Source organism: Hippopotamus amphibius, chromosome 3, assembly GCF_030028045.1.
Source record: "Hippopotamus amphibius kiboko isolate mHipAmp2 chromosome 3, mHipAmp2.hap2, whole genome shotgun sequence".
Classification (NCBI taxonomy): Eukaryota; Metazoa; Chordata; class Mammalia; order Artiodactyla; family Hippopotamidae; genus Hippopotamus; species Hippopotamus amphibius.
Genome location: NC_080188.1, coordinates 176,341,023 through 176,367,505, shown reverse-complemented (window position 1 = coordinate 176,367,505; position 26,483 = coordinate 176,341,023). Strand labels below are relative to the sequence as shown.

At 38.4% G+C, this 26,483-nt stretch overlaps 1 long non-coding RNA gene and 1 pseudogene across 1 annotated transcript in view; one reads left to right on the top strand and one right to left on the bottom strand.

Moving 5' to 3' along the window:
- The window catches only part of LOC130849241 (uncharacterized), a 116,991-nt gene that overhangs the window by 41,611 nt on the left and 48,897 nt on the right, over positions 1 to 26,483 (bottom strand). The gene's annotated exons all lie outside the window — the stretch shown is intronic.
- On the top strand, positions 14,694 to 15,753 carry LOC130849240 (abasic site processing protein HMCES-like; annotated as a pseudogene).

Here is a 26,483-nt window from a genome sequence, read left to right as displayed (position 1 = left end):
ACAAAAACAAAAATATAGATCAATGGAACTGGATAGAAAGCCCAGAGATAAACCCATGCACCTATGGTCATCTAAACTATGACAAAGGAGGCAAGAATATATAATGGAGAAAAGATGGTCTCTTCAACAACTGATGCTGAGAAAAGTGAACAGCTACATGTAAAAGAATGAAATTAGAACACTTGCTAACATCATACACAAAAATAAACTCAAAATGGATTAAACATCTAAATGTAAAACTCTTAGAGGAAAACATAGGAAGAACACTCTTTGACATAAATCACAGCAAGATCTTTATTGACCCACCTCCTAGAGTAATGAGAATAAAAACAAAAATAAACAAATGGGACATAATGAAACTTAAAAGCTTTTGTATAGCAATGAAAACCATAAACAAGATGAAAAGACAACCCCCAGAATGGGATAAAATATTTGCAAATGAAGCAACTAACCAAGGATTAACCTCCAAAGTATACAAACCACTCACTCATGCAGCTCAATATCAAAAAAACAAACAACCCAATCAAAAAATGAGTGGAAGACCTAAGCAGACATCTCTCCATAGAAGACATACATATGGTCAAGAGACACACGAAAATCTGCTCAACATCATAATTATTAGGGAAATGCAAATCAAAACTACAATGAGATATCACCTCACCTGGGTTAGAATGGGCATCATCAGAAAATCTACAAATGATAAATGCTAGAGAGGGTGTGGAGAAAAGGGAACCCTCTTGGACTGTTGGTGGGAATGTAAGTTGATACAGCCACTGCAGAGAACACTCTGGAGATTCCATAAAAAACTAAAAACAGAACTACCACATGACCCAGCAATCCCACTGCTGGGCATATACCCAGAGGAAACCATATTTCAAAAAGACACATGCATTCAATGTTCACTGCAGCACTATTTACAAAAGCCAGGTCATGAAAACAACCTAGATGTCCATTGACAGATAAACGGATAAAGAAGATGTGGTACATATATACAATGGAATATTACTCAACCATAAAAAGGAACAAAATTGGGCCATCTGCAGAGACATGGATGAACCTCGAGTCTATCATACAGAGTGAAGTAAATCAGAAAGAGAAAAACATATCATATATTAATGCATATATGTGGAATCTAGAAAATTGATACAGTTTAACTTATTTGCAAGGTAGGAATAGATATGCAGATGTAGAGAATGGATGTGTGGACATGGGAGGGGTTGGATGAATTGGGAGATTGGGACTGATGTATGTGCACTGCCATGTGTAAAACAGATAGCTAGTGGGAATCTGCTGTATAGAACAGGGAGCTCAGCTAAGTGCTCTGTGGTGACTACACTGGTGGGAAGTGGGAGAGGAAGGCTCAAGAGGGAGGGCATATATGCATACATACATCTAATTCACTTTGTTGTATAGCAGAAACTAACACAACATTGTAAAGCAACCATACCCCAATGAAAAAATAAAATAAAAGTATAATGGGAAAAAAAGTACCTATCAGAGCTGAAGAATACAATAACTGAAGTGAAAAACATACTAGAAGAAATGAACAGCACACTAGGTGATAAAGAAGAAGGCATAGTAATCTGGAAGACAGAATAATGGAAAATACCCAATCAAAAAAGCAAAAATAAAAACAAATTTAAGGGAATTCCCTGGCAGTCCAGTGCTTAAGACTCCATGATTTCACTGACAAGCATGCAGGTTCAATCCCTGGCCAGGGAACTAAGATCCCACAAGCTGTGTGGCATGGCCAAATTAAAAAAAAAAAAAAAAAATTTTAATTAAAACAGTTTAAGGGATCTTTGGGATAACATCAAGCATACCAACACTTGCATTACAGGTGCCCCATTAGGAGAAGAGAGAGAGAAGGGGATTGAAAATATATGTCATGAAATTATGACTGAAAATTTCCCAAACCTAAAGGAGGAAACAAATATCCAGGTACAGAAAGCACAGAAGGTCCCAAATAAGATGAACCCAAACAGACCCACACCAAGATATATCATAATTAAAATGTCAAAAGTTAAGGATAAAGAGAGAATTCTAAAGGCAGCAAGAGAAAAACAAAGAGTCAATACAAGGTAATTCCCAACATCAGCTGATTTCTCTGCAGAAATTTTGCAGGTAAGAAGGGAGTAGCATGATATATTTAAAATGCTGAAAGGGAAAAACCTATAACTTGGGATACTCTAACCAACAAGGTTATCATTCAGGATTGAAGGAGAGATAAAGAGCTTCTCAAACAAGAAAAAACTAGAAGAGTTCATCAATACTAAACTGACCATACAGTGTTAAAGGGTCTTCTCTAAATGGAAAAGAAAAATCTATAACAAGAATAAGAATTTATAGGAAAGGAAAAAATATCACTAGTAAAGGCAAATAAAAAGTAAAGGCTGTGGATTAACAACTTGAATAAACCCATACAAAGATTAAAAGACAAAAACTCCAAAGTCAACTACAACTACAATAAACAGCTAAGGGATAGACATGAAGGTGTAAAATATGACATCAAAAACACAAAACATGGAAAAGAGAAGTTAAAAAAAAAGTAGATTTTTTAGAACAATTTTGAACTTAAATGACTATTAGTTTGAAACAAGTATATACAGCTATATGTCCTCATATATAAACCCCATGATACCCAAAAAACAAAAATCTATGATACACAAAACTAGAGAGAAAGGAAAACAAATACACCACCAAAGAAAACTATTAAACCACAAGGGAAGAAACTAAAAGAAGAGAGAAGAACTATAAACACAACCAGAAAACAAGTAACAAAATGGCAATAAGTACATGCCTATCAATAATAACTTTAAATGTCAATAGACTAAATGCTTCAATCAAAAGACATAAGGTGGCTGATTAGATTTTTTTAAAAGACCCATCTATATGCTGCCTACAAGAGACCCACTTCAAAGCTAAAGACACATAGAGACTGAAAGTGACAGGATGGAAAAAAATGTTTCATGAAAATGGAAATGGAAAGAAAACTGTGGTAGCAATACTCTTATCAGAGAAAGTAGACTTTAAACAGGGTCTACAACAAAAGACAAAATAGGACATTATATAATGATAAAGGGATCAATACAAAAAGAGGAATGACATTTATTAACATATATGCACCTAATATAGAAGCATCTAAATTAACAGACAGGCAAATATTAACAGACATAAAGGAAGAAATTGACAATAATACTATAATATTAGGGGACTTTAACAACCAGCTTACATCAATGGACAGATCATCCAGAAGATCAATACGGGAACAGTGACATACTAGACCAGTTGAAATGAATGTCTACAGGACAGTCCAATTAAAAACAGGAGAACATACATTCTTTTCAAGTGCACATAGAATATTTTCTAGGATAGATCACATGCTAGGGAGAAAAAACAAGTCTCAAAAACTTAAGAGAATAGAAATTACATCAAGTATTTTTCTGATCACAACAATATGAAACTGGAAATCAAATACGAAGAAAGTGGGAAAAGTATAAACATCAAAACCATAAGCTACTAAAAACGTGATCTTAGAGAAAATGCTTTTAACTTTTCACTGTTGAGTATGATGTTAGCTGTAAGTTTGTCATAAATGGGCTTTATTATGTTAAGGTATGTTCCATCCATACCCACTTTATTGAGAGTTTTTATCATGAATGAATGCTGAATTTTGTCAAATGCTTTTTCTGTATCAATTGAGATGCTCATGTGGTTTTTATTAATGTTATCTGGTATGTCACACTGATTGATTTGCAAGTATTGAACCATCTTCATATCCCTGGAATAAATCCCACTTGATACTAATGTATAATTCTTTCAGTGTACTGTTGAATTCAATTTGCTAACATTTGTTGAGGAGTTTTGCATCTGTGTTCAACAGGGATATTGGCCTATAATTGTGTGTGTGTGTCTTTGTCTGGTTTTGGTATCAAGGTAATGCTGGCCTCACAGAATGAGTTTGGAAGCATTCGCTTGATGTTAACTCTTCTTCAAATATTGGTAGAGTTCACCTGCGAAGCTGCATGGTCCTGGTAGTTTATTGGTCTGTTTATTGGTAGTTTTTAAGTTATTCATTCAATTTCCTTACCATTAGCTGGTGTGTTCAGATTTTCTATTTTTCCAAATTCAGTCTTGGAAAATGGTATGTTTCCTCTAGGTGGTCCAATTTGTTGTTGCATAATTGTTCTTAGTATTCTCTTATAATTGTATTTCTGTGATATTCGTTGTAACTCCTCCTCTCTTATTTCTAATTTTATTCACTTGGGACCTCTCTCTTTTTTTCTGGTGCATCACCATTTCCTTTCCCTTGTTTCTACTTTTCTGCATGGCGGTTCTCGACATCTGGCATACTGCATATTTCTACATATTCACCTGCCATGTCTCTTATCAGAAGCATCCAGTGATTTCCCTCCTCACCCCTCATAAAAGCCAAACTGCTCACAGTGGCTGAGAAAACTACCACGAGTGGCTTCTGTTAGCCCTCTGAACTCTTTTCTTCCTATTTATTGCCTCGGTCACTCTGCTTCAACCACACTGGGCTCCTTGTTGTTCCTTAAAGGCATCAGGCTGCTTCCTGCCTTAGGGCCTTTGCACTTGCTCTTCCCTCTGTTCATAATGTTCTTCTCACAGGTATCTGCGTGGCTAACACCTTCATTTCTTTCAAGACTTATTCTCACGATCAGACAGGACTTCCTTAACCATCCTATTTGTAATTACATCAACTCCTCTCTCTATCAGAACTCCCCTTTCCCCTTTTATTGCCTGGGAAATATCACCTTTTATCCTACCATGCATTTATTAATTTATCTCCTTTACTCCATGAAGACCATACGCTTCATGAAAACAGGGATTTTTGAGTCTCTTAAAACCATGTAGAAAGTCTCAATCGATAGTGGTCAAATGAGTGAATGAAAGGCTGGAAAACAGGAAATGCAAAGGAAAAAAGATGTAAGGAATTTTAAGAAAATGCTAAAACTCTAATTTGGCCTGGTTCCTTCTGAGATTGCTGATTGCCTTAATACAGCAGTGTGGCACCTCCTTCCGTAGACACTTACTGAGTACTGACTTTGCTAAAGGGAAGGAAACATTTCATTTTGCTTGGTGATAATGACTAACTCCCCCTCTCTCTCCCAGATAATGTTGTTTTGAGCTTTCACCACCACCAAAGGATCACTTCCAGATTTCTCAGCAGGGTTTTTCCCTTTGACCAACTCATGGGATTCTAATCCTATGGAGCTATGAATTTCCTGATTACTATTCATTGTCACACTGCAGACATTAGGAAGTGGAGGAGAGGGAAGTCGGAGTTTTCAGTTAATGGCCTCCTTTGCCTTGGTATGTAGGAGGCAAGATCACATGCTGTGAAAGGGTGGAAATAGGGTAGAAATGATGAAATATGAACCATCACTGATGAGATTGGGAAAGGTGGCTGATGAGAGAAAACAGAGTGGTTGAGCAGCATGAAGTGTTTGGGAAATACATGGTATGTAAGATGTTTGATGTAAGTTTTTGCATAATGCATCATTTGCGCTATTGTTTTGTTAGGAAGATGAATAAATCAAACCCCAATTCCTACTGTTAGGAAACTGACAAACAAGAAATAATAACGTATTGTGATTTGCCTATAGAGATCCTTGTTCTCAAATATAGGAGCTGCTAAAGGTGGGAGAATCCCATAAGATCAAGTAATCATTAGCACTTAAGAAATGACCAGACATCCAGTAAATATATGAGTAAGGGACATAGGGATCCTGGGCCTGCCAGAAGGCAGGCCTAGGGTTATTTCCTAGTCCCAAAGAGATTAACACTGAGACCATAATTTACCAAGGATTCCTTGTGGGATCTGTGCCTATTACCAGGCAAAGCCTCTGAGAGGAGCATCCACACTCACAACATCACACAGGTCCCTTCCCTCTGGAGGTAGGAGAGACCACTGGAGATCGAATGTCCTGGTTCCTGCCTTTATCAGACTCCCCTAAAAGTCAACAGTGAGAGTTATTTTTCAGAATGGAAACTGGATTAGCAGAATGTCCACGGATGTGCTATGATCATACTCTAGTTAAGCAGATTAGGGATAGAAATAATCAGGGCAGGGGAGGAGCGGAAATTTTAGGGGTAAGCCTAGAGCCATTAAGACTTCCAGGAGGAGTGAGGAGACATCTACAAGATCCAGGACCTGGGGCTTCCTTGGTTGCCCAGTGGTTAAGAATCCACCTGCCAATGCAGGGGACATGGGTTCGATCCCGGGCCGGAAAGATCCCACATGCCTCGGAGCGGCTGAGCCTGTGCACAACAACTACTGAGCCTGCGCTCTAGAGCCTGAAAGCCACAACTACTGAGCCCACGCACGTCAACTACTGAAGCCCTTGTGCCTAGAGCCCGTGCTCCACAACAAGAGAAGCCAACGCAATGAGGAATCTGCGCACCGCAATGAAGAGTAGCCCCCACTTGCTGCAACTAGAGAAAGCCCACGCACAGCAACGAAGAATCAACGCAGCCAATAAATAAATAAATAAATATTATTAAAAAAAAAAAAAGATCCAGGATCTGAGGTCCAGAACAGGAATTTGGGGCCAGGGAATGGTTAGGCACGTCTACAATGGAATATGAAAATAAACTTATGCCACAAGGGACAAATTGGAGCCCATACCAAAAGAGAAGGAAGGAAAATAACAGTTATAGAGTACTTACTATATACCTGGGATTTGTCTAGTACTTGTCACATAATGCTAACACATATTTATATCTCATAATAGTTCTGTAAAAGTACTGTAATGCCTCGATGCTGCAAATGGCAAAACTGAGCCCTAGAAAAGCAAAGTAAGTTCTTCAGGGGTACGCGTTAATAAGTGGCCAGGTTGAGATTAATCTCAATCTCCTGACTCTATATCCAGAGCTCTCATTAGCTCTTCCCATTTGGGCAGGAGATTATATTAGCTAGGCCGCTGGGTGACAAGATTTTAGTCATATTCTGGCAAGGGGCCTGTGCTATACACACTTATTAAATGTCTGCTGATGAATAGACACAAAGCTCTACTGCTTGTTTTTTGGTTTCTGGATTCTACCCATTGCTTGGAGTCTCCTTGTTTCTTCTTTCATAGCACGTTGGCCCACAGTTGCTTTTCTGTAGTGCTGTGGGCCCTACTTGCCACCTATGGCTAAGAAGGAAGGGTCTTTCTCCTGTTTTCCAGGTTGTGCAGCACTAACAGACATGGTATCTCTCTGCTAGCAAAGCTGGGGGATGGAGAAAAAGGAAGAGGGAAGAGAAAGAAGGTCTATCCATCTATTTCATCTCTTTCTCCCCTCCCTACTCAATAACTGCCTTTGCCACTCTCAGGCTGGGCTGTGGAAGGAGAAGTCCAGAGAAATGACAGCTTTCTCCTGTGTCTGCTTCCTTATTTGTTATCTAAAGAATATAAATTTCTTGAACTCCGCCCCATATCTCACCCCATTTTCCCCTTGCTCTGGGGATCTGCTGAGGGCTGTAGGCCTCTCAAAACAAACCTCTTCCATCATTAAATTGTCTAACCTGTTTTTGAAGGGTCAATCTCACCATTTCAAACGGGCCATCCTTGGTGCAACTTAGTGCTTCATTTTGTTTCTGTTCTGCCCTTCTCCTTCCCTATTGTATTAAGCGGGGTACTCCAGAGAAACAGAACCAACATAAGGATTGACTCACATGCTCTTGGAGGCTGAGAATCCCAAGATCTGCAGTTGGCACACTAGAGAGTGAGAAGAACCAGTGGTGTAGTTCTAGTCCAAAAACCGACAGGCTCAGGACCCAGGAAGAGCAGATGTTTCAGTTTGAATCTGAAGAGAGGAAAACCTATGTCCCAACTCAGAGGTGGTCAGGCAGAGGGAATTCCCTCTTATTCATAGAAAAGTAAGCCTTTTTTGCTCTGTTCGGGTCTTCCAGTGATTGAATGGGACCCACCCCATTGTGAAGGGCAATCTTCTTTACTCGGTCTACCAATTCAAATGTTATTCTCATCCAGAACACCCTCATAGAAGCAACCAAAATAATGTTTAACCAACTCTCTGGGCACCCCGTGGCTCAGTCAAGTTGACACATAAAATTATCCATCACACCTGCTCTTGCCATCCTCCTTTTGTTACCCTTTGTGTCCTGAAGACCTTTCTATTCCTTCTGATCCATGTCCATATCCTACTACTCCATGATATCACATGTAAATTTGAAAGGACAACATTCGTTGGGGTTCTTCACTGGTTATTTGTGTCATCTCATCTACTAGATTCTATACTTCTAGATGGTGACAGCAGGGGTTTTATTTGTTAAACAAGAGGTGTACAAATCTATTATATTATCTGTATTCTTAATGGCAAGATGTTTACCATTTAGTGCTATACATTCCATCCAATTGAAGAGCATATTTTCCGACCACTTGGCTTCCCAGAAAAGCAGCTAGGGAAGGTGAGTGTTAGGAAGCTTGAGACTGACCAGGATTTCTCAGACTTCCCTTAAACCTGTGCAGGTTCTCACCCTGGGGCAGAAAGGGAAGGACTGCTTTGCTTCTTCACTCTTGCTGGGTGAGAAGACCTGGATCTGAGAAGCTCCATTTCAGGGTCGCAGTCATTCTGGCACACCTAGACGATTTCCTGGGTCCAAGGCATTGATTGGGGAAGCTCTGGGTAGCTGACATTTGTCTAGAGCAGGGATTTTCAACCTTGTCACTACTGACATTTGGGCTGAATAATTCTTTGATGTGAGGGGCTGTCCTGTACATTGTCAGATGTTTAGCAATATACTCGGTCTCGACCTGATGCCAAGTAGCACCTGCACCCCCAATTGTAACAATCAAAAATGTCTCCAGATATTGGCAAATGTGCCCTGGGGAGAAAAGCATTTAAGAACCACTTATCTTGGGCTTTATTCTTTACAAAGGAGTTCCACCCTTGTTACCACATCTGAGAATCACTATAGCTCGGAGAATCAGGAAGGAACCTGCTCTTTTCTCTGTTTTACGCAACTGGTCAAATGGCAGGAAAAGAAATAGAACTCACAGCTGACTTTAAACTTAGAGCTCTTTCTTCTATATATCCCTGAGGTCAGTGTAAGAAAGCTCCCTCAGGATGACTGATTAAAAAAGATAGTAACTTGACCCCACCCTGGTGGAGATGTCAGTTTTGAGGTGAAGAATAAAATCCTTATTAAATTACAAGTTTTGACAAAGGAATACTATTTAACCACTTTGCTATTATCAGACTTTGCTTCTTAATTTTATTTTGATGACCTTTCATTTCACTGCTTTGAAAGGGAAGGAGCTTTCCTTTCTTAAGTGGCTAGTTTTATTTCTGACCTCTAGGGTTTCCAAACATTTCAGACCTTTGAAGAGGAGGGAGGAGGTCCTAGTAAAACTTGTTCACTTCCTCTTGGGGATGCGTCACTGTGATAACACTGTGTATCCAGTGGTGTTTTCCAAGAAAACCAAAATATAATACTGCCCTCAAAAACAGAAGTTTGCAGTAGTTGTTATTGAGACTAGATCAGAAAACTGAAAGTACTGAAATAAGTGTCTGAAAGGCACAAAATTTCTGAGACTATAAATAATTATTTTATTTTCTGTGTTTTGAAAAGAGAAAAGGTAGTGTGTTGTTTAAAATTGATGTCTAAAGATAAAGAACTAAAGTTGGCTAAGTAGGGTTAAAATATACTCAAACTTGAGATTTTAATTAAATTAAAACATTTATTTTTGACAGGTCATATTTCTTCACCTTTGAAATACAACTCAACTATGCTTAGGTATCAGACTTTAAATTCATCATTTATGAAGTACATGGTAGTTAATGATAATTAGTAATATGAAATGAGGGCCCACTTTGTGCCACTGCTGTTCCAGGAGCTTCAGTCTGGGGAGGCAGCATGCTGAAGCACAGGGCATGGGAGAGAGTTGCCAAGATCTGCCTTTTCTACGTGTTTAAAAACGCTTTAGCCTTTTCTAGACATTTGGCTTTATTTAAATTATGTAACCTCTTTGAACCTGAGCTTCCTTATTTCTAAAATGCAGTAATAATATCAACCCAATGTTGTGAAGACTAAATTAAAAAAATCATGTGAAAACTTAAGATTAAATTAGTATTTAATATCAATAATTCACTGATAACATCACATACAATTATATATTAATAATATATTATTAATGATTAATTAATATTAAGTATTAACAGTGATACAAAATGAAAATTATGTGAATACTAAATATCAGTATAAATTAATTAATATTACTGTTAATCATTATTTTTGAGTATGTTGAATTGGTTTTGAATATTATAAACATTTTTGATCAACAAGATGGGTTGGTATTTGAGGGTTTCCATATTTTTCTCCAAATTGGGTGTATTTATTTTTATATTTTTATTCTTCTGGTTTTAGTTTTGAAAGTGCTTGTGTTACTTTCCTATGGCTTAAACAATCATGTGAATGGAAACCTATTTGTAGATATGAAACAAACATCATTGGAGAAATGGTGACTAGAACTTGTGTATCACTGATTACATTTATTTGGGGAAAGATGTTAGGACTGTAGGTGATGATGGCATTTAAAAAATTAATTAAATTTGAAAAATTAGATTTATTTTTTATTGAGGTAACATTGATTTATATAACATTATATTTTTCATGTGTTCAGCGTTATATTTCTACTTCTGTATGCAGTATAGCATTCTCACCATCCAAAATTTAGTTTCCATTCTATCACCACACAGTTGACCTTTTTACCCATTTAACCCTCTCCATCCTTCCTTTCTCTGAGGTAACCACTACTCTATTCTCTGTATTTACGTGTTTCTTTCTGTTTTGTTGGGTTTGTCCCTTTATTTTTATTATTTTTATTTGTTTGTTTTTTATATTACACATATGAATACACTATGTCTTTGTCAATCTGATTTATTTCATTTAGCATAATGCTCTCAAGGTCCATCCATGTTGTTGCAAATGGCAAGATTTCACTGTTTTTGTAGCTGAGTAGTATTTCACACCACTTCTTTATCTGTTCATTCATTGATGGGAACTTAGTTTATTTTCATGTCTTGGCTATCGTAAATAATGCTGTGATGACCACAGGGGTGCATATACCTTTTCAAATTGGTGTTTTCATATTCTTGGATTAAAAACCCAGTTTTGGGGTAGCTGGGTCATATGGTAGTTCTATTCTTAATTTTTCAGGAACCTCCATACCATTTCCCATAGTGGCTGCATCAGTTTACATTCCCACCAACAGTGTATGAGGGTTCCCTTATCTCCCCATCATCACCAACACTTGTTATTTCTTATCTTTTTGATAATAGCCATTCTACCAGGTATGAGGTGGTATCTCATTGTGGTTTTGATTTGCATTTCCCTGATCAGTAGTGGTGTTGAGTATCTTTTCATGTGCTTGTTGGCCATCTGTATGTCGTCTTTGGAAAAATGTCTATTCAGGTCCTCACCCATCTCTTAATTGGATTGTTTGCTCTTCTGTTGCTGAGTTGTATGAGTTCTTTATGTATTTTGGATATTAATCCTTTATTAGATACATAGTTTGTGGATATCTTCTTCCATTTGGTAGGTTATCTTTTCATTTTGTTGTGCAGCAGATTTTTAGTTTGGTGCAGCCCCATTTATTTAATTTTGCTTTTTTTCCCTTTCTTGAGGAGACATATTTAGAAAGACACTGCTAAGACTGACATTAAAGAACATGCAGCCTATGTGTTCTTCTGGGAGTTTTGTAGTTTCAGGTCTTACATTTAAGTCTTTAAAACATTTTGAGTTGATTTCTATGTATGGTGTGAGATAGTGATCTAGTTTCTTTTGTTTTTTGCATGTGGCTGTTCAGTTTTCTCGAAACCATTTATTGAAGAGAATATTCTATCTCCAGTGTATGTGTTCTTTGCTCCTTTGGATGATGGGATTTTTGAGAAAGTGCAGAACTATATTGTAACTCTGGGTTAGCTCAGTAAAATATTTCTACTTCTACCTTTCCTTTTTCCTTCCTTCCGTCGCTCCCTCCCTCCTTCCTTCTTTCCTCTCTTCGTTCTTTCCTTCCTTTCTTGTCAAACTCAAATGTCTCATGGTTGAAACACATGTTTTCCTTTTGAAATTTTTTAGTAGCAGCACAGAATGCCATTTATAGATAGTAGAACCTAGGGTACTGCCTGGCATTTATTAGGTCTCAATACTTGCTTATGGAACTGAAAAAATTGCAAAATTATGTTAAATTTGTTACAGCTGTGAAGTTTGTTTTCCACTTGTCATATGAAGAGGGAAATCCCCCCCCAAAGCTCTGCTCTAATATTCAACTATACCTAATCTTGTATTGTTTTCTTTTTGTTTTTGCTTTTTATACATTGTTATGATTGTATTTTAGAATAGTCTATTTTCACTCTACTTTTATTCTTTCATATTATAGCATAAACATCTTTGCATTCTTTCTGATATAATTTTAAAAGGGTGCACAATAGTTCCTGTACTTCATAATTGTTTACCTGTTACTGGATACTTATGTTGTTTTCCAGTGTTTTAATGATGTAAAAAATGCTACAGTGATCATCTTGATATATAAGGCAATTTTCTTTTGTATTTTGCAATATTTCCTTAATATAGTTTTTAATATGTGTAATTACTGGGCCAAAGGGCACAAAGTATATTTAATTAATATTAATATTTAAGATATAATACATTTTTAAGGCTTGTGATACATATAGTCAAATTGCTTTCTGAAAGTTTTTAACAGCTATATATACAGATTCTTGTTTCCTTACATTTGCCAGAATTGGGAATTTCCATTTTGATATGTAAAAATATACATATATATCAATACTTAATATACATTTTTCAAGAATGATGAGGCTGAAATTTTAAAATATATTTCGTTAGCCATTTAAGTTTAAATCACAAATGATGCATTATGCAAAAACTTACGTCAAACATCTTACATACCTACATATTTCCCAAACACTTCATGCTGCTCAACCATTCTGTTTTCTCTCATCAGCCACCTTTCCCAATTGCATCAGTCATGGTTCATATTTCATCATCTCTACCCTAGCTCCACCCTCACTCAACAGTCTTGCCTCCTACATATCAGGGTAACAGAGGCCGTTAACCAAAAGTTCAATTTCCCTTTTCTCTACCTCCAAATGTCTGTTATGTGACAATGAACAGTAATGAACAAATTCATAGCTCTGTAGGAGTAAAATCCCATGTGTTCATCAAAGGGAAAAGCCCTGCTAAGAAATCTGGAAGAAAGAGAAATCTGTATTCTTCAGTGGTAGTGAAAGCTCAAAACAACATTATCTGGGAGAGAGAGGGAGAGTTAGTCATTATCACCAAGCAAAATGAAATGTTTCCTTCCCTTTAGCAAAGTCAGTACTCAGTAAGTGTCTACGGAAGGAGGTGCCACACTGCTGTATTAAGGCAATCAGCAATCTCAGAAGGAACCAGGCCAAATTAGAGTTTTAGCATTTTCTTAAAATTCCTTACATCTTTTTTCCTTTGCATTTCCTGTTTTCCAGCCTTTCATTCACTCATTTGACCACTATCGATTGAGACTTTCTACATGGTTTTAAGAGACTCAAAAATCCCTGTTTTCATGAAGCGTATGGTCTTCATGGAGTAAAGGAGATAAATTAATAAATGCATGGTAGGATAAAAGGTGATATTTCCCAGGCAATAAAAGGGGAAAGGGGAGTTCTGATAGAGAGAGGAGTTGATGTAATTACAAATAGGATGGTTAAGGAAGTCCTGTCTGATCGTGAGAATAAGTCTTGAAAGAAATGAAGGTGTTAGCCACGCAGATACCTGTGAGAAGAACATTATGAACAGAGGGAAGAGCAAGTGCAAAGGCCCTAAGGCAGGAAGCAGCCTGATGCCTTTAAGGAACAACAAGGAGCCCAGTGTGGTTGAAGCAGAGTGACCGAGGCAATAAATAGGAAGAAAAGAGTTCAGAGGGCTAACAGAAGCCACTCGTGGTAGTTTTCTCAGCCACTGTGAGCAGTTTGGCTTTTATGAGGGGTGAGGAGGGAAATCACTGGATGCTTCTGATAAGAGACATGGCAGGTGAATATGTAGAAATATGCAGTATGCCAGATGTCGAGAACCGCCATGCAGAAAAGCAGAAACAAGGGAAAGGAAATGGTGAATAAAATTAGAAATAAGAGAGGAGGAGTTACAACGAATATCACAGAGATACAATTATAAGAGAATACTAAGAACAATTATGCAACAACAAATTGGACCACCTAGAGGAAATGGATAAATTCCTAGAAGTATACCATCTTCCAAGACTGAATCAGGAAGAGACAGGAAATCTGCACAGACTGACTACTAGTAGTAAAATTGAAATCAGTAATTTTTTAAAACTACCAATAAACAAATATCCAGGACCGGACAGCTTCACAGGGGAATTCTACCAAACATTTAAAGAAGAGTTAATATCTATCCTTCTCAAACAATTCCAAAGTGTTTAAGAAGGGAGAATGCTTCCAAACTCATTCTATGAGGCCACCATTACCCTGATATCAAAACCACACAAAGACACTAAAAAAGATTACAAGCCGGGGCGCGGGGCCGGAGGTGGAGGTGGAAGTGAATGTGAAGTGGGGCGCGCGGAGGCTGAGCGGGGACGGGCCGGGCCGGAGCGGGAGGACGGTGGGCTGGAGGTAGAGGGCCGGCCATGTGAGCCGCAGCGCCGAGGATGTACGGGCGGACGTCCTGCCACCTGCCCAGGGAGGTCCTGGCCCGGGCCTGCGCCTACCGCGACCAGCAGGGCTGCCGGCAGCTCCCGGAGTGGAGGGGCGTGGATGGCTACCGCCCCTCGTACAACAAGAGCCCGCAGTCCTGCAGCCTGGTGCTGCTGTCGCGGCGGCACGTGGAGAAGGGTGCAGACTCATCTGAGCGTATCATAGCTCCCATGCAGTGGGGTTTGGTCCCGTTTTGGTTTAAAGAATCTGATCCTTCCAAGCTGCCCTTCCACACTACCAACTGTCGTAGTGATACCATAACGGAGAAACGGTCCTTCAGGCTGCCTCTGGAAAAGGGAAGACGCTGTGTTTTTTTAGCAGATGGATTCTATGAGTGGCGGCAGTGTCCGGGGAAAAAGAAGAAGCAGCCCTACTTCATCTACTTCCCCCAAATCAAAACAGAAAAGTCAGAGAACGTGGGTGCTGCAGATGGCCCTGAGGACTGGGAGAAAGTCTGGGACAACTGGAGGCCACTGACAATGGCTGGGATCTTTGACTGCTGGCAGCCACCAGAGGGAGGAGACTGCCTGTATTCTTACACCATCATCACAGTGGACGCCTGCAGAGGCTTGAACAACATCCACCACAGGATGCCTGCCGTATTAGATGGAGAGGAGGCAGTCTCTATGGCTGGACTTGGGGGAGGTCTCAGCTCAAGAAGCTCTGAAGTTAATCCAGCCCACAGAGAACGTCACCTTCCATCCAGTCGCTTACGTGGTGAACAATGTAATAAACGACACTCCTAAGTGTGTGCTTCCTGTCCACTTGCTGATCAAAAAGGAGCACAAGACAAGTGGCAGCAGCCAGAAGATGTTGCGGTGGCTGGCCACAAAGTCACCCAAAAAGGAAGACCGCCACACGCCCCCAAAGGCAGAGTCAGATGTTCCCCAGTGGTCCAGCCAGTTCCTGCAGAAGAGCCCGTTGTCCCCTAAGAGAGGTGGCGCCAGGCTCCTGGAGTGATGGCTGAAGCGGGAGGAGGATGAGCCCGTGGCCAAGTGGCCTCACACCCAGTAGTGCAGGATTTCCAGGCCAAGGCCACAGTGTGCTGCACTGCATGGCGGTAGCAGGTGGTATGTGCATATGGTGGTGGGTGGGCGTGTTGCTTGGAGGAGGTACCACAGTGTTAGTTAACAGTTGTGGCTTCTTGGGGAGTGGCTGTCCTGGCTGTGACCAGGAAGCTCCCATGGAGTGGGTGGAATCCCCAGAGAATCAGACTTTGGAAGCCAGTGGGATTTGATTGCAGGACCTCCACAGGACTGGAGGAAACAGAGACTCCACTCTTGGAATACACACAAAAAATAGTGTGCACACCAGGACCCAGGGAGAATGAGCAGTGACACCATAGCAGACTGAACAAGACCTACCTGCTGGTGTTGGAGGGTTGCCTGAAGAGGTGGGGTAACTGTGGCTCACTAAGGGGACAGGGGCACTGGCGGCAGGGGTTCTGGGAAGGGCTCACTGGCATGAGCCCTCCCAGAATCCACCATTAGCCCCACCAAAAAGCCTGTGGGCTCCAGTGCTAGGTGGCCTCAGACCAAACGACCAGCAGGCTGGGAACACAGCCCCACCCGTTGGCAGACAAGCAGATTAAAGTCTTACTGAGCTCTGCCCACCCAGCCCAACCCACCATCAGTCCCTCCTATCAGGAAGCATGCACGAGCCTCCTAGATCGCTTCCTCCACAAGAGGGCAGACAGCAGTATCAAGCAGTATCAGCAGTATTTCATCTTGTGGAACTGGAAGCCACAGCCACAGAAAGAGAGAAAATGAAAACGCAGAGGACTTTGTACCAGATGAAGGGACAGGATAAAACCCCAGAAAAACAACTAAATGAAGAGGAGATAGGCACCCTTACAGAAAAACAATTCAGAATAATGATGGTGAAGATGATCCAGGACTTTGAAAAAAGACTGGATGCAAAGATCGAAAAGTTTACCAAAGACCTAGAAGAATTAAAGAGCAAACAAACAGAGATATGCAACATAATAACTGAAATGAAAAATACACTAGAAGGAATCAATAGCAGATTAACTGAGGCAGAAGGGTGAATAAGTGACCTGGAAGACAGAATGGTGAAAATCACTGATGTGGAAAAGAATAAAGAAAAAAGAATGAAAAGAAATGAAGACAGCCTAAGAGACCCCTGAGACAACATTAAATGCACCAACATTCGCATTATAGGGGTCCCAGAAGAAGAAGAGAGAGAGAAAGGACCTGAGAAAATATTGGAAGCAATCATAATCAAAAACTTCCCTAACATGGGAAAGGAAATAGCCAACCAAGTCCAGGAAGCACAGAGCGTCCCAGGCAGGATAAACCCAAGGAGAAACACACCAAGACACATAGTAGTCAATGTGACAAAAATTAAAGACAGAGAAAAATTAGTAAAAGCAACAAGGGAAAAACGACAAATAGCATACAAGGGAACTCCCATAAGGTTAAGAGCTGATTTCTCAGCAGAAACTCTGCAAGCCAGAAGGGAGTGGCATGATATATTTCAAGTGATGAAAGGGAAGAATCTACAACCAAGAATACTCTACCCAGCAAGGATCTCATTCAGATTTGACAGAGAAATCAAAAGCTTTATAGACAAGCAACAGCTAAGAGAATTCAGCACCACCAAACCAGCCCTACAACAAATGCTGAAGGAACTTCTCTAAGTGGGAAACATAAGAGAAGAAAAGGACCTACAAAAACAAAACAATTAAGAAAATGGTAATAGGAACATACATATCGATAGTTACCTTGAATGTATGTAATTACCTTGAATGGACTAAATGCACCAACCAAAAGACACAGACTGGCTGAATGGATACAAAAACAAGACCCATATATATGCTGTCTACAAGAGACCCACTTCAGACCTAGGGACACATACAGACTGAAAGTGAGGGGATGGAAAAAGATATTCCATGCTAATGGAAATCAAAAGAAAGCTGGTGTAGGAATACTCATATCAGATAAAATAGACTTTAAATAAAAAATGTTACAAGAGACAAGAAAGGACATTACCTAAAGATCAAGGAATCAATCCAAGACGAGGAGATAACAATTATAAATATATATGCACCCAATATAGGAGCACCTCAATACATAAGACAAATGCTAACAACTATGAAAGAGGAAATGCAAGGCAGAAATAGAGACACAGATGTAGAGAACAAATATATGGACACCAAGTGGGGAAAGCGGGGAGGGTTGGGGGGAATGAATTGGGAGATTGGGATACCAAATTGTACACTCTAAATATATGCTGTTTATTGTTTGTTAACTGTATCTCAATAAAAGTTCTTAAAAAAAAAAACCTATGGCTTTTTGAGGGAAACATTCTCTACTCCAAGGAACAGAGTTGGGGTTCTTCTGCCAGGCTCTTCTGGGGCTTGTGAAAGTCAAGCATCTCCTCTGGAGAGAAATCCCAGGTGCTTCACATGCTGGGATACAATTCTCATCCTGAAGTTGGAGAGCTCTTGGGACACCACTCGTGGGACATCCCCTGTTATGGACTGAATTGCATCCCTCTCAAATTCGTATGTTTTGACTGCATTTGGAGGTAGGACCTTTAAAGAGTTAATTAAAGCATTCTTATAAGAGGAAGAGACACCAGGGATGTGTGCTCACAGAGAGAAGGCCGTCAAGCCAGGGAGAGAGGCCTCACCAGAAACCAAGACTGCTGGCACCTTGATCTTGGGGGACTTCCAGCCTCCAGAACTATGAGAAATAAATTTCTGTTGTTTAAGCAAAAAAAAAAGAAAAAAAAAAAAAAAAACCTATGGCATTTTTCACAGAACTAGAACAGGTAATCATAAAATGTGTATGGAACCACAAAAGACCTTGAATAAATCAAAGCAGTCTTGAGAAAGAAGCAGCAGGAGGTATTACGGTCCCTGACTTCAAATTATACTACAAAGCTGTAGTAAGCAAAACAGTATAATACTGGCACAAAAACAAACACATGAATCAATGGAACAGAATAGAAAGCCCAGAAATAAACCACACACATATGGTCAACTAACCTATGGCAAAGGAGATAAGAATATACAATGGAGAAAAGAGCCTCTTCAATAAGTGGTGCTAGGAAAACTGGACAGCAATATATAAAAGAATGAAAATAGAACATTTTCTCACATCATATACAAAAATAAACAAAATGGATTAAAGACTTAAATGTAAGACCTGAAACCATAAATCTCCTAGAGGAAATCATAGGTAGCACATTCTTTGACATGGGCCTTAGCAATATTTTGGATCTGTCTCTTCAGGCAAGAGAAACAAAAGCAAAATTAAACAAATAGGACTACATCAAACTAAAAAGTTTCTGCACAGTGAAGAGAACCATTAACAAAATAAAAAGGCAACCTACCAAATGGGAGAAGATATTTGCAAACGATATATCCAATAAGGGGTTAATATCCAAAATATATAAAGAAATCATATAACTCAATATCAGAAAAACAGACAACCTGATTTTAAAATGGGCAGAGTACACGAATAGGCATTTTTCCAAGAAGACATACAGATGGCCAACAAGCACATTAAAATATTTTCAACATCACTAACCATTAGTGAAATGCAAAGGAAAACCATAAGAATATCACCTCATATCTGTCAGAATGGCTATCATAAAAAAGACATGAAATAACAAGTGTTGAAAAGGATGTGGAGGAAAGGGAATTCTTGTGCACTGTTGGTGGGAATATAAATTGGTGCAGCTACTGTGGAAAACAATATGGAGATTCCTCCAAAAATTAACAGTAGAGTTACCATACAATCCAGCAATTCCAGTCCTGGGCATTTATTCAAAGAAAATGAAAACACTAATTTGTATGCACCCCATTGTTCACTGTAGCATTATTTACAATGGTCAAGATATGGAAGCAATCTAAGTGTCCACTGACAGATGAATGGATAAAGAAGATGTGGTGTATATATACAATGGAATGTTACTTAGCCATAAAAAAGAAGGAAATCTTGCCATCTGCAACAACATGGATGGACCTAGAGGGTATTATTTTAAGTGAAATAAGTCAGACAGAGAAAGACAAATACTGTATTTTTCATTCATGTACGGAATCTAAAAAACAAAACAAATGAACAACTATAACAAAGCAGAATCAGACTCACAGATACAGAGAACATATTGCTGGTTGTCAAAGGGGAGGCTGGTAGGGGGATGAACGAAATAGGTAAAGGGGATTAAGAGGTACAAACTACCAGTTATAAAATAAATAAGTCACAGGGATGTAATGTACAGCACAGGGACTATACTCAATAATATTATAACTTTGTATTGTTCATAACCTATAAAAATATTGAATTACTATGCTGTACATCTGAAACTAATATGATATTGTAAGTAAACTATAACCAATTTTTAAAATTTTAATAAAAAATAATAATAAATTCTGCTGCAACAGAGGAGGAACACCGTTGTTCTTTTGCCCTTTTCCAACTTCTTTGCCTTTCTAACTCAACTGATTCTTTGAAACTCAGCTCAGTTAATAGCTCCTCCAAGAAGCTGTCACTGAATCTCCCTCCCCAAATTGGGTAAGAGTTATCCTTTTCTGTGATCTCATAGCACGGTAAACAATCTTTTCTTATAGCACTTATCACACTGTATTGTGATACTCTGCTTATTGTGTTATTAATAAATGCTACCAAAATGTTTGTTGAAGAAATGAAAGGATGGACAGATGGATAAATGGATGGAGGAATAGAATAAAAGAGAGAGTGAACTAGAGTAGAGAAAACAGTCCCTGAGGATAGATGAAATCAAAGTGGTGACAATGGAAATAAACAGGAAGAGCCAGGTATTAGAGACATTATAAAAATAAAATGACATATCTGATAATTTTATGAATATTAAGGTAGCCAAGGAGAAAAAGTCCCTTGAATGATCTCATGGGTTCTGGTAAATGGAAGGCTTAAGAGAAAAAGAAATTCTTAAAGGAGGAGCTTCTTTGGAAAAGTTTTTTAGGATGACCAAGTTTAATTCATTCATGGATTTTAACAGCCTTTCACTGAGCTTTTTCTAAATTTCACTTCCTGTGATAAGTGCTGGCAAGAAAAAAACTAGATAAATCATGATCTCTGCATTCTAAGGCACAGAGGTATATGCAAAGCATAGAGACTATACAAAGCAAGGCTATACTTGTACTGAAGTAACACTGGAGGGTACTATTGTATAGCTGAATATGCAGGACTTTCAACTCTTGGCACAATGGCATGGGGGAAAGTGCAAGGGCTTCTAAGTCAAAGGGTCCTGGATTTCAACTTTGCACCTAGATATCTGGGACCCTGAAAAAACTATCTGAAGTCTCTAAACTTGACTTTTTTGATTTGAACAGAGAGAGGGGGAATAAAACCTACTTTGTAAGGTTGTTTTAAAAAATGTAATGGGATAAGATATGAGAAAACATCTACAATAATACCTTGGAATACTAGGAGCTTTAATATCATTTGGCTTGCTTCTCTTTTAGCCCAAAGTTCATCATATGGCAGGGATTTAAAATTTGTATCAGCCTCGTTTTTAGACATGCATCAGTATTTTCCATGTTATAATGCACACCAATAGTTTTATTTTCCAGAGAAAATATTTCTTACTTCAACATTGGGAGACCAAATGTATTATGAGACGATGGGAGCGAAGAGAGTAGATACCAAGTTACTTTTTATATTCAGCTAACTCACAAAAACTAAAAATAATTTTTCAAGTTTGGCACAAACTCTCAATGTACACTTAGGACTCGTCACAATCACTAACACACGTCCACTGAATCATTGGCAAAGCCATATACAGAAATAAAGATAGAGCTTTAAAAAGTTGGTGCAATCTCTCCCATTGGAACACTTGTGCCATTTATATCTGCAAGTACATTTTTCAATACTGAATATTTACATGGTGGAAGTACTGAAATTTCAACCACATCTGTCACAGGAGAATTTTGGGGGTCAGAGACAGAGAAACTATTTGAATATGGAGCCTTTTGATCCAAAAAGTTATACAGAGGCAGTCTCAGTTAACCCAGTGACCCTTTGTGGTGAAAATTAGGTTGAGAACAAAGGAAAATATGCCTATAGAATAACAAAACCAGGGTCTGGTTTTGGTTTTCGTTTTTTTGTGAGTAGTAGGGTTTAAAGGATAAGAGGAATAAAAATGCCTCATACAGAATGGACCAAAAAGTTTTCTGGAAAAAATTAAATCATTCCAGTGGAAAATTGTGTTTGTCATCAAGTATTGGAGGAGAAAAAACTGGCTTTAGCTTTGCCAGCAGAGAGAGATGGAACTGAAGCTAAAACAACTACTACAGGGAAGTGTGACCCCCAGGGAAGTCAGGGGAAGGCAGAGCTGGGTCTAGAAATGAGTCTGAGCCTACTGTTTCACTATCCTGAATGAATGGCAAGAGTGATGAAGTGAGGGCGAGGGCAGGGAATTTGGGTAAGGAGGATTTAAAGAGAGGACTCTAGAGAGAACATGGGTGGGACTAGAAGAAAAAGAGAGCAGAGGAATGAGGAAGCATATGTGTGGTTTACCTTCTTGAGGACCTGAGATGAGGCCTTATCTACCCCTCACGACTCCCAACTCCCCCATCCCTCTGTGAGTATGTTAGGTGATACAAAAGCACAGCTGACGATTCTCTCATCTTCATTCCAACACTACATAGTTATAGGACACTTACTCAAGCCCCTCAGTATAAGAGTTGCTTATACATCTTATAGAAAAGAGACACATTTTCAGAAAGGATGATATTGTAGGGAAAATATCTGCACACCCTACTGAATTGCTAGATCAGAGTACCAATCAATGATAACCATATTGGTTAAAATAGTAAAAATCCCTCTAATTTCTGTGCCTACTCTTAGAAAGGATTTATCTAAAACACATCCACTGAAGGAACAAAAGGAGACTCTATTTGTGTATTAATTGTTACTTGTTTCCTACCTTACAGTTGAGTTTGCTTAGCACTTTACATACAATTGTGAAAGCATACCTAGATGATATGGGAGAAAGGAACTGATGAAATCTAGAGTGTCCCTAAGATTCAGAAGCACTGATGCTCCTAAAACAGCTACCAAGAAAGTAAGAAAAATAAGGAGAAGGCTATTAGTTTCAACAAGAAAAACATGCAGCAGAGCACCTCCCTGGCATGGCCAGCAACTACTTTCGAGGAAACAAAATTAAAAAAGAAAATCTGTCAACTTAGAAAACCTGTCCATAATAGCAGAAGAGGAAAAAACAGTTTTACAGTTGAGTATGCATTAAACCAGAATGTGATGTATGTCACGTGTAATCTGATAAAGAGATACATCATCCTCCTGTCATAAATAAATGAGAATTTTATTTTATTTTATTTTCCCTTTGGATAAAGGAAATTAGTTAACATGTTTGCTACCCCAATTACCAGGCAAACTTAGGATGAACTATATATTCTAATCAAGTGCTATTATTTGAGGAGTAGTTATTGCTTACCTTGAGAACAGCTATGAAATGGGTTGCATCTGTTTGGCTACATAAAAAGTTATGAAACAAAATCCAGGGTTCCTACAAAATATAGATAGTATGAAAATATCTAGTCTTTTAATCAAACATTTTATGACACACAAAGAAACAGAAATATGTGATCCAGACTCAAATAGATAGAAATTAGATAGATAGATAGACAGACAGATGAAAAAGAAAGAAAGAGAGAGAGAGAGAGAGAGAGAGAGAGAGAGAGAGAGAGAAAGAAAGAAAGAAAGAAAGAAAGAAAGAAAGAAAGAAAGAAAGGAAGAAAGGAAGAAAGAAAGAGGGAGGGATGGAGGAAGGGCGAGAAAGCCAATAGAAAATGATTCTGACTGGGCACAGATGTTAGATTCACCAAATATAGATTTCAAAGCATATCTAATAACTATGTTCAGAGTTAAAGGAAACTACATTCAGTGATCTAAAATAAATTATGTTTGGAATTACTCAACAAATACAAAATCTCAACAGAGAAAGTAAAAAATATCAAATGAAACAAATGATAATTTTAGAAATAAAAAGCAAAACATCCAAAATGAAAAATTCACTACATGTATTTAACATCACATTTGAAAAGGCAAAGAACAAGTGAATTTGAAGATAGATTGATAAAAAAAAAATTGTAATCCATAAAAGAAAGGAAAAAAATAACACTGAAAAAAAAAGACCAGGGCTATGTTGAACAAGACCAAGTATATTGACTTTTAAATTTTATTTATTTATTTATTTATTTTATTGGCTGCATTGGGTTTTTGTTGCTATACACAGGCTTTCTCTAGTTGTGGCAAGCGGGGGCTACTCTTCATTGTGGTATGTGGACTCCTCATTGAGGTGGCTTCTCTTGTTGTGGAGCATGGGCTCTAGGCACGTGGGCTAAAGTAGTTGCAGCACACAGGCTCAATAATTGTGGCTCATGGGCTTAGTTGCTCCGTGGCATGTGGGATCTTCCTGGAGCAGGGATTGAATCCATGTCCCCAGCATCGGCAGGCAGATTCTTAACCACTGTACCACCTAGGAAGTCACATATTGACTTTTCTATAATGAAAAATCAGAAAGAAAGAAAAAGGAGCAGAAAATACAATTGAAGAAATGAATAAAAACTTTCAAAATTATGTGAAAAATGTAAATCTACAGATCCAAGAAGCTCAAAAAAAACACAAGTAGAATGAACACAAAGAGATCCACACCAAGACCTATTACAGTTAGACTTCTGGAAGACAAAGAAAAAGAGAAAATTCCAAAAATATTAAGAGGAAAACAACTCATCAACAAAATGATTACTGGCTGATTTCTCATCAAAAATTATGGAGGCCAGCAATGGAATGAAATATTTAAAGTGTTAAGACAAGATGAGCTTCCCAGGTGGTACAGTGGTTAAGAATCCAACTGCCAACGCAGGGGACATGGGTTCAATACCTGGTCCAGGAAGATTCCACATGCCGCAAAGCAACTAAGCCCATGCACCACAACTACTGAGCCCATGCACCACAGCTACTGAAGCCCACGCACCTAGAGCCCATGCTCTGCAACAAGAGAAGCCACTGCACTGAGAAGCCCAAGGACCACAATAAAGAATAGCCCCTGCTCTCCACACCTAGAGAAAGCCCACACGCAGCAACAAAGATCCAAAGCAGCCAAAAATAAAAAATGAATTAAAAAAATAAAGTGTTAAGAAAACTGTCAAAAAAATAATTTTATATGCAGTAAATTACTCATTAAAAATAAACAGAAAATAAAGACATTCATGGATAAACAGAAACAGAGAATTCATCATTAGCAGACCTAACTTACAAGAAATAATACGTAATCCTTCAAGCTGAAAGAAAATGACACTAGATGGCAATGAAAATGAAGGAAGGAAGGGAAAGTACCAGACACTATAAATATGTGGGTAAATATAAAAGACTGCATATATTTTTCTCTTTTTCTTTCTTTTTTCTTGTAGGAGGGTGAGTCAAAAATTATCCACATTCTGGCTGTAGAATTTACTTTAATTAACTTTTAGAAAAGACAAATATATCATTTCTCGACATAGTCTCCTTGCTTTTCAACACACTTTGGCCATCTGTCAACAAGCTTTCGCATTCCCTCATTAAAAAATGTTTTAGGCTGAGCTGCAGCACTGTCTTCTCTTCTTCATCAGAAGTGAATCTTTAAAAAATATAAACACATGGAGGCTAAACAATATGCTATTAAACAACCAAGAAATCACTGAAGAAATCAAAGAGGAAATCAAAAAATACCTAGAAACAAACAGCAATGAAAACACAACCCAAAACCTATGGGACGCAGCAAAAGCAGTTCTAAGAGAGAAGTTTATAGCAATACAGCCCTATCAAGAAACAAGAAAAATATTGAATAAACAACCTAACCTTAAACCTAAAACAATTAGAGAAAGAAGAACCAAGTAACCCCAAAGTGAGCAGAAGGAAAGAAATCATAAAGATCAGATCAGAAATAAATGAAAAAGAAAGGAAGAAAACAATAGCAAAGATTAATGAAACTAAAAGCTGGTTCTTTGAGAAGATAAACAAAATTGATGAACCATTGTCAGACTCATCAGGGAAAAAGGGGAAAAGATGCAAATCAACAGAATTAGAAATGAAAAAGGAGAAGTAACAACAGACACCGCAGAAATACAAAAGATCATGAGACTACTACAAGCAACTATGTGCCAATAAATTGAATAACCTAGAAGAAATGGATAAATTCTTAGAAAAGTACAATCCTCCAAGACTGAACCAGGAAGAAACAGAAAATAGGAACAGACCAATCACAAGTATGGACATTGAGACTGTGATTAAAAATCTCCCAACACACAAAAGCCCAGGGCCAGATGGATTCACAGGTTAATTCTATCAAACATTTAGAGAAGAGCTAACACCTATTCTTCTCAAACTCTTCCAAAATATAGCAGAAGGAGGAACACTCCTAAACTCATTCTACGAGGCCACCATCACCCTGATACCAAAACCAGGCAAACGTCACAAAAAAAGAAAATTACAGGCCAATATCACTGATGAATATAGATGTAAAAATCTTCAACAAAATACTGCCTGAAAGAATCCAACAGCACATTAAAAAGATCATACACCATGATCAAGTGGGGTTTATCCCTGGGATGCAAGGATTCTTCAATATATTCAAATCAATCAATGTGATATATCATGTCAACAAATTGAAGGATAAAAACCATATGATAATCTCAATAGATGCAGGAAAAGCTTTTGACAAAATTCAACACC